Source organism: Prinia subflava, chromosome 5, assembly GCF_021018805.1.
Source record: "Prinia subflava isolate CZ2003 ecotype Zambia chromosome 5, Cam_Psub_1.2, whole genome shotgun sequence".
Taxonomy (NCBI): domain Eukaryota; kingdom Metazoa; phylum Chordata; class Aves; order Passeriformes; family Cisticolidae; genus Prinia; species Prinia subflava.
Genome location: NC_086251.1, coordinates 468,058 through 481,053, shown reverse-complemented (window position 1 = coordinate 481,053; position 12,996 = coordinate 468,058). Strand labels below are relative to the sequence as shown.

General features: G+C 49.7%; 1 protein-coding gene across 6 annotated transcripts in view; it reads right to left on the bottom strand.

The window, feature by feature from the left end:
• DAGLA (diacylglycerol lipase alpha) overlaps positions 1–12,996 on the bottom strand; it is a 61,696-nt gene that overhangs the window by 36,146 nt on the left and 12,554 nt on the right. The window contains exon 1 of one of the 6 annotated variants that reach the window (XM_063397486.1): positions 12,384–12,963. The exons of the other annotated variants lie outside the window; for them this stretch is intronic. The gene's annotated coding sequence lies outside the window, so the exon portion shown is untranslated. Of the gene's footprint in view, positions 1–12,383; positions 12,964–12,996 lie in introns of those variants that run through there. 6 annotated transcript variants of the gene reach the window in all.

Genomic DNA, 12,996 nt, shown 5'->3' with positions numbered 1-12,996 from the left:
TGCTGTTCCACTGAAATCCAGCACTGTTTTCCAGAGTGCTGCCCCTTCCAGGACCCCTTTCCCTGGCTGAAATGTCACCATGTTTCCCAAAAATGTCCCAGTCCCAACCTGCTGTCCTGCTGGGAAGTTCAAGCCCAGGCCTAGCAGCTCCCAGCTCAACTTCTTGGCAAACGCAGCAGGAAAATCAAAACCAAAGGAGCTTTGTGCCCTGGCAGCTCCCACAGCAGCTTTTCCTCGTGAGTGATTTTCTGCTCCCGAGCGGAGGCGCTTCCCTTCTCCCTGAGAGCACATCCAGGTCACCCTGCCCAGGTGCTGGAGACACCTGTGCTGAGGGCACTGCACTGATCCTGCATCCTGCTCTTTCCCTCTGCAGGATAACAGACAGCTCACTTCCCTAACAATGGAATTCCAGCCCCATCAAGTCACCTCAAATAATTCCTGCCCTTACCAACATGTCCCACATGGAATATGGGCTCTCACTCCAGGCTAGAGCATTCCCTTGCAGCTCCCAGAACGCTCCCATTCCCACCAAGCACTTACTGGACTTGAGGGAAATCATCAATTCCAGCTTGGATCCAACTGCATCGGGCCCCATCCAGCTGTTCTGAAGGGCTTTAAATGAGGCTCTTTCTGTTTCCGAGTTGGTTCCTCACAATCTGGGAATTGTTCTCGCCTTTCAGGGAGAAGGGGGATGGGGTTATATCCATACAGAATGTCCTGAAGCTGGCCAGAGGAATTTGCATGGAGCAGCTCTGCACTGGAGCCAGCATGGGAGAGCTGGGATGGCTCAGCCCGGAGAGGAAAAGGCTCTGGGGAGCCTTAGAGCCTCTTCCAGTGCCTAGGAGGGCTCCAAGAGAGCTGGAAAGAGCCTTTGGAATAGGGCATGGAGTGACAGGACACAGGGAAATGCCTTCCCACTGACATACTGTGGGTTTGGATTGGATACTGGGAAGAAATCCTTCCCTGTCAGAGTGGTGAGGCCCTGGAATGGATTTCCCAGAGAAGCTGTGGCTGCCTCAAGCCTGGAAGTGATGAGTCCAAGTTGGACAAAGCTTGGAGCAACCTGGGATAGTGGGAGGTATCCCTGTCCACAGCAGGGAGTGGGATGAACATTCCATGTCCTTTCCAAACCAAACCATTCCAGGACTGAATACCAAGAGGGGACAAATTCCATGGGAGGCGAGTCCTTTCTGCCTTTTCCAAGGGGCAGGAAGTATCTGGTGCCTGCAGGAATTGCAGGGAGAGCTCTTCCCAGGGGGAAGAAGGCACAGCAGCTGCCGGAAGCTTGTGAGGAGAGCTCTGCCCTCACCGGAGGTGATTAAGGGAACAGATCCCTACTTTAAGGAATATTCCATGGATTCATGGAACATTTAAGACACACATAAATCCCAAGCAGGGATCACTGGCAAAAATCAATGGGGATTAGAATTTTAGGATATCTTTATAGCTACTTTGAGGATTCTCCTTGATAATCTCCCATTTTCCAAGGAGAAGGGAATAAAATGAGTCAGCAGCAGGGCCAGGGAATGAAGCCTGGAGACAGGAAAGGTTCAGAGAGCCTCCTGTGGCTTGGCATACTTTGGATGCAGCTCCCTCGGGATGAGGCCATGGCACCACAATCACCTCCACAATGTCATCGGGACAGAACTAATGGGATCAGCTTGGATCTGGAACTCCAGCACTGCCCACTGACACAAATTCCCAAAATAACCTCGGAGTATCAACTGACCTTCAAAACACAGGGAACAAGAACTTACCTATTTGGCCCGCCAGCTTAGCCCTGAAATCCTGGAATAAATTCTTGGTAATGGTGATGGACACAAGATTGGTGTAACCACTTCCCAGCTGGCCCAGCACTGATCCATCTCCATCCCAGCTCATTCCTCCCTCAAATCCCTTCCCACAGCCCCTTTGCCACAAACACATCAAGGTGCATGTTCTTGGTTAAATCCATCCCCTTTTTCCTTAACTCCAAACTCCCCTGCCTTGGGTAGAAACAGGTCCCATGAATCCCACATTTCCCTCAAGCTTGCACGACATCCCCTTCCTGGTACATTGGGAAGGATTAATTTTTAATAAGGAGACTCCAGAACGTCTCTCCTTGGCATGGACTTGACCACAGCAGTGGAATTTTCAGGAAAAAAACGGGACTGTTTTGCAAACCTTAATGGATTTTGTGAAAGAGGATGGACAAGTCTCAAAGGTGCCACTCCCAGTTCTTGTTCCCAGTTAAAAGCAGGATAAGGGATTCACTGAATCAAAGAGAAACAAGGCAATTCTCCACTTTGGAATGCACCTCCCCCAAACAACTGGGACCAGTTCCCAGGGATCCCAGTCCTACAAACCCAGTGACACTGCACATCCCAACAGTTCTCCCCACTGGATATCCAGTGACATCCCTGCACCACCCCATGGGCCAGGATTTGTCCATAGCATCACCAGGAAAGCTGGAAAAGCCCTCCAAGATCGAGTCCAACCATTCCTCCAGCACTTCCAAGGCCATCTCTATCCCATGTCCTCAAGTGCCACATCCACACAGCTTTTAAATCCCTCCAGGGATGGGGATTCCACCACTGGAGCCCGCTCCAATGCTTTCAAACCTTTTCCACTGAGGAATTGTCCCTAACACCCAACCTAGACTTCCCCTGGTGCAATTTGAGGCCATTTCCTCTCATCCTGCCACTTATTCCCTGGGAGCACACCTGATCCCACCCAACCCCACCCTCCTGTCAGGGATCTGTGCAGAGTGAGCAGATCCCTCTGGATCCTCATTTTTTCCAGGCTGACTCTCTCAGCTGCTCCTTGTGCTCCAAACACTTCCCTGAACATGCTCCAGCACTTCCATGTCCTCCTTGTGTGAAGGATACACAGGCTTTACTAATTCCAGACCTCAGCAACCATCCCTGGGCATAAAGGAAGAGGTTTGTAGGGATAAGTCCATAAAGACAGGGATTGCTGTGAGACATTCCAGCCACACAAGTGAAAGGGAGGATAATGCCTGGAAAAGGATGGAAAAGCCAAACTCCAAGATTCCCAAGACTTTTCTCCATGACCTTGACAGCAGCACACCCTAACTCCAGAGCTCCAGACTCATCAGCCTATGGAAAACCCAAAGCCTGCACAAATACCTGGCCAAGAAACAAGGGAAGCCACCACTTTCTCGGGAATCTGAGTGGAGAAGGAACTGTCCCACACAATCCCAGTGTGCTGCCAGGAATGGAGTTAAAAACAACCCCCAATCCTTGTCTTGATGCCAGCAGCTCCGCAATTCCACCCACAGTTTGTGCCAGCAGAGCCCACGGGCAGCTTCCCGACCACTCCATGCTCTGGCAAAAATAACGGCCAAGTTGCCAGGGGGGAAAATGTAATAAATCCCAATTAATGTGGGATTTGAAACAGAACTCCATGTTCTACAGGGGAATAAAATCCCCTACTACAAGGAAAGCTTGGCTGGAATGGGGTAGGGAATGCCAAGGGAATACCTGGATGAGGTGATAGATACAGCAACAAATGCTCTCAGCATCCCAAATCTGCTCTCAAGTGTGGAACAACAGCACATTCTCTCTGGATGTAGTTACTGGGAATCCTTGGTTTTGTTGGAATATCCCACAGCTACACACAGAACTTGGTAATTCCTGGTTGGAAAGGACATGGCCTCTGAGTTATTTATAGCCAAAACTCCAAGGGGTGGATGAAGCCAGCCACAGCAGATCCAGGAGGTGACCAGTACTTACACAAGGAGCATTTCGGATGGAGCCTCATTTCTTTAGGAAAAAGCTGTTTTCCACTACAATCCCGCCAAATTCCTATCTGACAGTTTTACTCCACCCTGGAAAGCTCAGCCTCCTTTTCAAAACGGCTGAAAAATAAGGAAAAGGAGCAAATTTCCAGGTGAGATACTGAATTCGGAGGCGCATCCCTGCTCCAGCACATCCGTAAGCGATGCCTTTGGTGAGAGGGAGGAGAAACCCAGCCATTCCCAAAAGAAAATGCCTCTCTCCCCTCCTGCAGGCAGCTCCTTGGCTCCCTAGTTTACGCTAGTGGGCAAACAGTTTTCCCAATAACTTGACTCACTGCTTCAGGAATTCCCTGGGGATGAGTCACATGCAGGGAAAGCCACCGGGAGCGGCGCCGGGACCACCGCTGCCAACATGAGGAGAGCGAAAGAAGTGGGAGAACACAACATCCCTGCCAAACTCGGGAAAACTGTGTGGTCAACACCATTCCTTGGCACTCCTTCCCTGCTCCCCTCCCCACGAACGTGCTGGAGAGGAGAAGCGCATCCGGAGAGGCGGCTCCGGAGCCACGGGAATCGCCGGGGAGAGGTTCCCTCCACGTGCATCTGCCGGCATGGGAGGGAATGCTGGCTCTGCTCATCTCCCAGGAATCATCCTGAGGTATTTAAAGTCGTCATTATTCCCCTCCCTCCTGGCACTGAAGAGGAAAGAGGAACACACGTGGAATTCCAGGGCCTCCAGCTTCTTACTCTACTCCCTGCTCACCAGCATTCCCAATTTGTGGTTTTTTCTGCATCACATCCCACAACTTATCCCAGGAGTTTTCCTCTCCTCAAATTCCATGACTAAGTGGTTAGGCAGGTACACGCCCAGCTGCAAGTCAAAAAAGCTGGGAAATCAGGGCAATCTGGGAGGTTTTTTTGGGAATCTAAACCAAATGCATCTTTTCGCAATACCACTTGTCCTCATTAAACACGGATCCTGCATCTTTGACACTCCCAGGCTCAAAAACCTTGGGAATGGCTTCAAACAGCCTAAACCTGACCTGGACATGACCCATTCTCATTTTCCTGATTTATTTCCCTCAGGGTGTCCCTGCCTGTTTCCTTTAGCCAAGGATGTGCCTGTATGCCACATTCCTAGCAATCAGCCTGGAAAGATGAGGTCATGGAGGTCATACTTCCCAAAGTTCAAGTGACACTTCCAATGGAAGCCACCAACAGCCTATTTGAGGACCTCATCCTGTGGGAATATTCCCAAATGCTGTGAACTCTTTGAAAATGCCACGTCTATGTTTTGCCTTTTCCTGTTACTCCCCAAACCCTCCCAGATTCCCACTTTCCAATATCTTGGAAAGCATCAATCTCGCACCTTATTAAGCAGAATATACTTCTTGGCTCCAATTCCAGATTTTTCCCAGCCTCCAGTGAAAATCAAACCAACATCAGGATATCCTGGAATCAGCTATTTTTTTTGCAAGCTCATTTGATAAACCGGAACCTACAGGAATATTTATGGATGAAAAAAAATAAAAAACCCAACTCTGAATTCGTGTTTTTCTGGCAAGATCCTGTGAACTCCTCACCACCATCCAAAGGATTACTGCTATCCAAGGGCTTCTTTCCACACTGAATCCAGGATTGTATCCACTTTCACTTTCCATGTTTACCCTGGAAGCAAGGATCAAACACCAAAGTCTTGTCTGGGGAAGGGCCAGGAACATCTGCACAGGAGGGAATTTTAAACGCACAACAGCAGAGAAGTGGGAAGTTCAGCCCGGGAATGCTCCTGGCTTGGATATGGACAATTTCCTCTTTTCTTTTTTTGCTAAGCTCAAAGGGAACATTTCAAGCCTAACTCTGGATTTCCAGCTGCAGCTTCCCAAGAAATGTGGTTCTGTCCCTCTCATCCCGTGGTTTCCACCTCAACACTCAGGAACAGCCCTGGCAGTAAAAGAAATCATCAGGCTGAGCATTCCCAGCAGAAGAATCCTGCTTTATTCCCACCTGGAGAACAGTTCTCTGTAAGAAGCTGCCAGCTCTGCCCCGGCTCCTGTAAAACTGTTAATTACAATTTGCAAATCCAAAGAAAGCAGGAGCAGGGAAGGATGGAGGGAATGAGGAAGGGAGAGGAAGATTCCAGGTCTCTGGCTCACCCAAATGGCAGCTTGGGAAAACTTTCCCTGCCTCAGTGGTTGCTTCTAGGAACAAATCACCCCTTCCACTGCTCCAGGATAAAATTCCAGCCCCCATGGAGACCCTCAGGAGCAGCTCCCTCCTTCCTCACCCCAACAGCTCCTCTCTCACCCCATCCCAAAAAGGCCCATTGTCCATTAGGAACATGAGATCAGCGAGGAAGAGCACATGGAAAACCACCAACAGTCTAGCACATGCAGCTCCAACTCTCTCCCAAGTTCACAGAATTAACTCCCAAATTCCCACCCTGTGGAAATCAAATGCTGGGACTTACCAGGCTGCTTCTCCTCCAGCTGGTGCTTGGGATAAAGATGTTGGAATCATCACAGGGAACAAACAGCACCGGTCCCACACCTCTCCAAAACACCAGGACCAACGGACCAGATGCTTCCTTCTCATTTTCCTAGGAATTCTTACCCATCCAGTGCTTCCCTAAAGATAACCGAGCATCCTAGAACTGGAATGCTTGGCTGAATCCTGCCAAGCTGAACTCTCCACTCTTCCCAAATATCAGATTTGTGGTGGAAAGCAGGAATCATCTTTTCCTTTTGCTTATGTAAGCAAGGATGAATCAAGCCCAGGCTTCCCTGATCCTGTGTCATATTTAAGCCTTAAATCTATTTATTTTTCCAGATCCCCTTCTTCTTGGACACTCCAGGAGATGCATTTCCAAATCCCAGCACACACATGCCTCCTCCTCACCACCCACAGCCTCCACGTGGAACTGATCCGCAGTTTCTCCCGGCCCTCGGGATCTGTGCTCCCCTGGCAGCCACAACACCCCTAGCAGGGATCCAGCCCTGCCCACTGCTCCCCAGGGAGAGCCAGGACACAGGGATTCAGTTTCAAGCTCAGGAATTATTTAATTCCATAAGGCAGTTTCACATCTCCTCAAGTTCCACAGTCCTCTGCTTTTCCAGCTCTGACTCCTGGAATTACTCACATATATTTACTCCAACTTTTTCCTGCTGACACAGATTCCTTGTGCCTGTTTCTCCCTGTGGATTCATCACTACAGATCCTGGAACTGCTCTACTCTCCAAATATTCCAGCAAACTCGGTGCCACAGGAAGCACGGCCACACATTCCTGGCTGCAGCCATGGCACCAGGAATCTCCTCCTGTTTCCATGCTTATTCCCTAATTGACACTCCTGGTGTCTCCTTGACACACTGACCTTGCTCAGCCTGGAGAAGGGAAGGCTCCAGGGAGACCTTGGAGCTCCTTCCAGTGCCTGAACAGACTCCAAGATTGCTGGAGAGGGACTTTGGATAAAGGCATGAAGTGACAGGACAATGGGAATGGCTTCCCACTGCCACGGGGTGGAATTAGATGGGATATTGGCAAGAAATTCTTCCCTGTGAGGGTGAAGGCCATGGAATGAATTTCCAAGAGAAGCTGTGGCTGCCCCATCCCTGGAAGTGTCCAAGGCCAGCTTGGCAGGGGGTTGGAGCAACCTGGGCTAGGGGAAGGTGTCCCTGCCCATGGCTGTGGCACAGAACTGGATCATATTCCAGATCCCTTCCAACCCAGAGTATTCTGGGATTCTTCTCCCTGTTGCCGCTACTCTCCATGTTTCCATACCCTCCTTGCTTTCCCTTGTTATTGGGGAGTCCTTCAGCAGAGCTTGGGAAGCTGTCACTCCAGGGACACTGTCCCTGCCCTCTCGGCCTGCAGCTCCAGAGGCAGAATCCATTTGGAAATGCCAGACAAGAGGAAGGTGAAAGGAGGTGAGGCAGAAGCAGAGACCACACGTGACAGGAGCGGAGCTGCAGCCAAAGAAATCCCCTGGAAAAGCGTTCCTTGGCTTCAAGCAGCTGTGCAGGCACGAACTGAACGGCACAGATTGCAACTGACTGTTCCTAACAATTGGTTATACCTCGGAAAACTGGGAACAAGCCTTCCCAAGGAAACGGGGAGCAGGAAAGATGTACAGGCCACCTGTGGGAATGCACCAGCTCCAGAGTTGGGGAATGCCAGATTATGCCAGGAGCTACCCAGAAGCAGCAGGAGATGATCCAGAACCTAAATGAACCACGTGATTGCTAAAATATAGACAGGAGGATCCTGAAAATGAGATGAACGTGCTCCTCCTAAAGCTGTCCCTGAATTCCAGATGGTTTGGGTAGGAAGGGACCTTAAACTCATCCCATTCCAGCCAGCCCCTGCCATGGGCAAAGACACCTTGCACTGTCCCAGGTTGCTCCAAGCCCCATCCAACCTGGCCTATCTTCCCAATATCCCATCTATCCCTGCCCTTTGGCAGTGGGAAGCCATTCCCATTGTCCTGTCACTCCAGGCCATTGTCCCAAGTCCCTCTCCAGCTCTCCTGGAGCCATTTTAGGCATTGGAAGAAGCTCTAAAGTCTCCCTGGAGCCTTCTCTTGTCCAGGCTGAACATTCCCAGCAATCCCAGCCTGTCCTCAATCCATGTCTGAATTGAACAGGACAAACTTCACCTTTCCTGCAGCCAATCCCAGTGGATCACTCAGGGCTGTACCTGGATTTTGCACCTGGCTGCTGGACATCCCGGATCACGGCGAGGTGACCCCAATCCCTCTCTACCAAACTCACTAACTCCACAGCTTCTGGAAAGCAAAGGAAAGCAAATCCACTTTTGCAAAGACAAACGGAGCTCAAATCTTGTCCAGGGAAGTTGCTAACCCTCAGAAAGTGGGAAAGATTCCTGCTCCAACAGCACAGGGATGTCTTTTGCAACTGATTTCTCCCAGAGGAGCCACCTTTCACCTCGTCCAGCAGACACGAATTCCAAACGGATTTCACACTTGAATTTATAATCCAGACAGGATTATAAGGAAGAGAGCTATTTATTGGGATCTACTTCAGGACAAGCCCCTGGCTCCCAGCCCAACCAGTTTGAGGCTGCTGGAAAAAAAATTCCTTTTTCCTCTCACTCCCGAGGCAGTGCTGGCCATCCTGGTAATTAACTGGAGTGCCTTTGCAGAGATTCCTTTGGCAGGATTTGTCCAGGTGTGGATTTTCTCCGCTTTCCTTTAATTATCCGATAATTAACCATGAAGTATCCAATCATCCAGAGCTTTTTCAATTAAGCTTCAAAAGGAAATGCCTGGAAGAGCTCTTGGTGGGAATGTTCTAATCAGCTGGGAAGAGATCACAGGCACCAGAGTTGGGGTTTGGTGACTCACTCCGTTATTGCCGGGGCAAGTGAACTTCCAAAGCCAGGAGAAATTCCTTTATTCCACCTTTTTCAGTTCACATCCTCATCCCTGATCAGAGCTCCGAGGCCTGGGAGCGATATGATATTGTAATTTCTACAGTTGATTAAAGGACAATAATCAAAGCTCTGAAGGACCAGGAATTATCCCTGCCCAGGTACGACTCTTCTCCATCCCAATCCTGCACCTCTTTTCCCCTCAGTTCCTTCCCTCAGCCTTAAATTCTGAGGACAGGCACAAGCTGAGGTCTCCTACAGCTCTTTTCTGAGCAGTAAGGGAAAATATTCCTGATCTTTTTGATAAGGAATAACAGGAATTTTGCCAAATACCAAGAGAAATCCAAAGGTCTTCCTGAGAAGGGATCTCTTGAGCACTCCTACCAGCTCCCAGAATTCCAGAAGCTTCTCACACACCTTCCCAGCCACATTCCTGACAGTCTTTCCCACATTCCACAGACAACACACCTTCTCAGTGGGGAAAAAAGAAATCAATGTCTCCAGCTGCTGACATCCCCATTTTTGCAACCTCAAGATCCCATGGATATATAAGGATTTTATTTTCATTGCCAAGAGGGAAACAGCAGAGCAGACAGACCCAGGGAATATCCAGCCTGGAATTGTCCAGCACAGGATGAACTCAAGCATTCCTTAAGCTGGAAAAACTCAACATCCAAAAGGTTCTTCTTTCCTTAACCATTTTCCTTGCTCCCAGCTGGGATCAGTGTCCAGCAAAAGAGCCCAAATGATCCCTCTGGAGTAAGGGAACAAGATTATGGGATGACACCAGGAATAATACCCCCCTCAATCACATGATTCCTGGCTGGAATTTTCAAGGTGTTCCAGCTGCCAGCCTGAAGCTGGAGAAGGGAAAAAGGACACTGGGATGACCCTGTCCCTTTCCATGAAGGGGTTTTAAATTCCAGCACCAGAAATCCCTTCTTCCCTCTCTCCCTGATATGCCAGGAAGGAGACAACACAGGAAAACGGGAAAATCCCATGTTTCCACCAGGAAAGCAGTGGGGGGAGGGACAATCCAGGCTCTGAAATGTGTTGGGATAAAATCTCACCTCCACCCTCTTCCAGCTCTTCCCAAGTCCACCATAGGATTCAGCATTACCAGGATGGGAGCCGATGAATCCAGAGGTAAACATCCAAGAGAAAACAAGGAGGGAAGGGGCTGGGATCACTGGAAGAGGCCAGCAGGAGCTGCCTCTTTAACACCCCTCCCTCAGAGCTGCCAGCACCCAGGAATCCCATTCCTGCTCCGGCTGCCAGCAAGGAGTGACCTCTGGAGAACACAGATCCGTCCACCAGCAGCACAAAACTCACCCCTTCTCCCTCCTACAACGTTCCAACACCCCCATTTCAGGGAAATCTGAGGCACAACTCCGTGGTTTTCTGCAGGGAAGAACAGAAGCTCCGAATCCCCCACGTTTCTAGGGTGGGCTTTTCCCCCGCTCCGGGAGGAAGATGAAATCATGTTCCCAAAATAGTTCCAAGGAAAAAGGCTCCAGGGAAGGCAGAGCTCCCCTTTAACTGGAGAGCCGAAACGTCCCTGTCCTCCAAAGGCATGGACAAATTCAAATTCCATTCTACAGCATTGGAAACACGGAAAACCGAAGCATTAAAGTACCAAGTCGTAATTAATAACAGCCACTAATTAATGGAAAAATTCAAATTTGGGGGGGAAAAGACAACTCCATTATTACAAAATAAGGGATGACAACCTTCAGACCTTAGTCCCAAATCCCAGATTTGTGACACATTAAGGGATTGGATCCCTCAGGCACGAGCCCCAGATTTGCTGACCACAACCCAGGCATGGTGCAGTGGCAGAAGAGCCCTTGGGATGCTCCCACAGGGAAGAAATTCCACAGCTGCTTCAGTCAGGACCCCAATACACCGAAACCCAGCCCCCATCCCACGGCAGGTGCCTGTTTTCCATGGGATTTGGCTGGAAACTTGTTTAAAAACCACAGTTCTTCCTCAACTGACCTCCCATATTTTTCCTGTTTCAATCTTCCTAGCGAACTTTGGGACTGCAATTCCTCTTCCTTCACCCAACGCAGCTGTTTTCCCAAATTTCCTCCCTCTCCCAACCTTTCTGAACACACATAGGGCAATATTCCCGGGAAGAGGCACGCAGACAGGACTGGGCAAGGTCCCATATTCCTTGGGAGCTACTTAAACAACAGCTGCACTCAAAAAAAACCACCACAACAAACAGATTTCCCTGTCCTGAACATCTTATCTATTTCCAAGAAGGTGGGAAAAACCGATTCAGGAATAGCTTAGCCTGGAAAACTCATCCCGAGGGGGTTCCTAACCCTGTTCCACCCGGAATCCAGGGTGGTCTTTTTGCTGCCCCTCTGCCTAAAAAGAAGGAGCTCTGAGCTGCTGAGTCAGCAATACAACGGCAGGGAGGATTTGGGCATCTCCTTATCCAGCCTGTAATTAAGGCTGATTGCACGGAGCAGCCTGGAGTGGGAAAACTCCGAGTCAGGAGCCAGCCAGGAGAGAAGGAATATGGGTTTCCCGCTTCAGTCAGAAATTAAATCCCTTTCCCACCTTTCCTGATAGATCCCCTTATCAATGAGAACTCCAAGCTTTGCAACTCCCTGTTCCCATAGGAACACGAGAACTTCCAACCTCATCTCCTTTTCCAAGAACAATGGAACCTCGGCAGCAGGAATACTATCAATATTGGGAAAGGTAAAAGAACACTCCTCTCATTTCTCTTCCAGAAAGGAGCAGCAGTCACAGCCTTGAGGGCCACCAAGTCTTGGATAAACCTAAATTCTTCCCTTTTCCTCTCTCCTAATGGGATTTGTCACTTTTCCCCCTCAAAAAAATCCAGAGTTTCAACAAAATCTCCCATTTGAAACGCAAATCCCTTGGAAAACCCTTGCAGCCAGGTGTGAGGAGCTGAGCAAACACCACAATAGCTGTTTAAAGTACACGAAAACAAACGGTCACATTGTCTGGGAACAGGATCTCCCACTTCTCCAGGCCTGGACAACCAGGAATTCCAACATTCCACCCTCTGGCACAACACCCCATACCTCCTGACACTGAGGCAGAAGATGCATCTGCTTTTACCCCATCCATGCAAAACTTCCAGGTCCTGACACACTGGAATGGTGAAAGCATTCCAGAAGGAAAAGGGGATTTGCTCCCACTCTCCACCCAACAAACATCCCTAAACATTAAGGTTTAACCCAACAGCACCTGCTGGAAGAACACAAAGGCCAACTCACTGTTTTTTGGGAATGTTGAGCCCTCGTGCTCCAGGGCAGAGGCTCCAGCGCTGAGTTCTCCATGCCAGGCAGGAGGGAGTGTTCTGGCCCAGCCCCAGGGCTCTGGGAGCCCAGCGTTTGGCCAAACAAACCCACGTTAGCGCTGGGATTTGGGTGTCATAAATCAGGTGCTCTCAGGTGAAAAGGTTCCGGATTGCTCTGGCCACACCCTGCCACGCTTTTTGCACTCCAAAGGGCAGCATTTCCCAGCTCTGGCACACACAAAGCAAAATCCTGCAGCTGCAGGAGCAGGAACCAGGATGAGCTCTTCCCATTCCATCCAGTTTTCCAAACCTCCCCCTGCCTAGGCTTTCCTGGAATGAGAGGCTTCATTTCTTAGCAGTGGGAAGTGCCCCTTGCTCTCCTCAATCCATACCCTGCTTCCAAGTGTTGGTCAATTCAGAGTTAACAAGGCAAGAAAAACGAGGAGAGCATCTGGAAAACGACAGGATAAACACAGTAGCAGCTGGGAACACCGAGGAGGACAGGAGCTGGATTTCCATGATCCCTCTGGGTCCCTTCCAGCTTGATTGACTTGTCCCAAGGTTTTAAAAGGATCATAGGCTGGGAACAG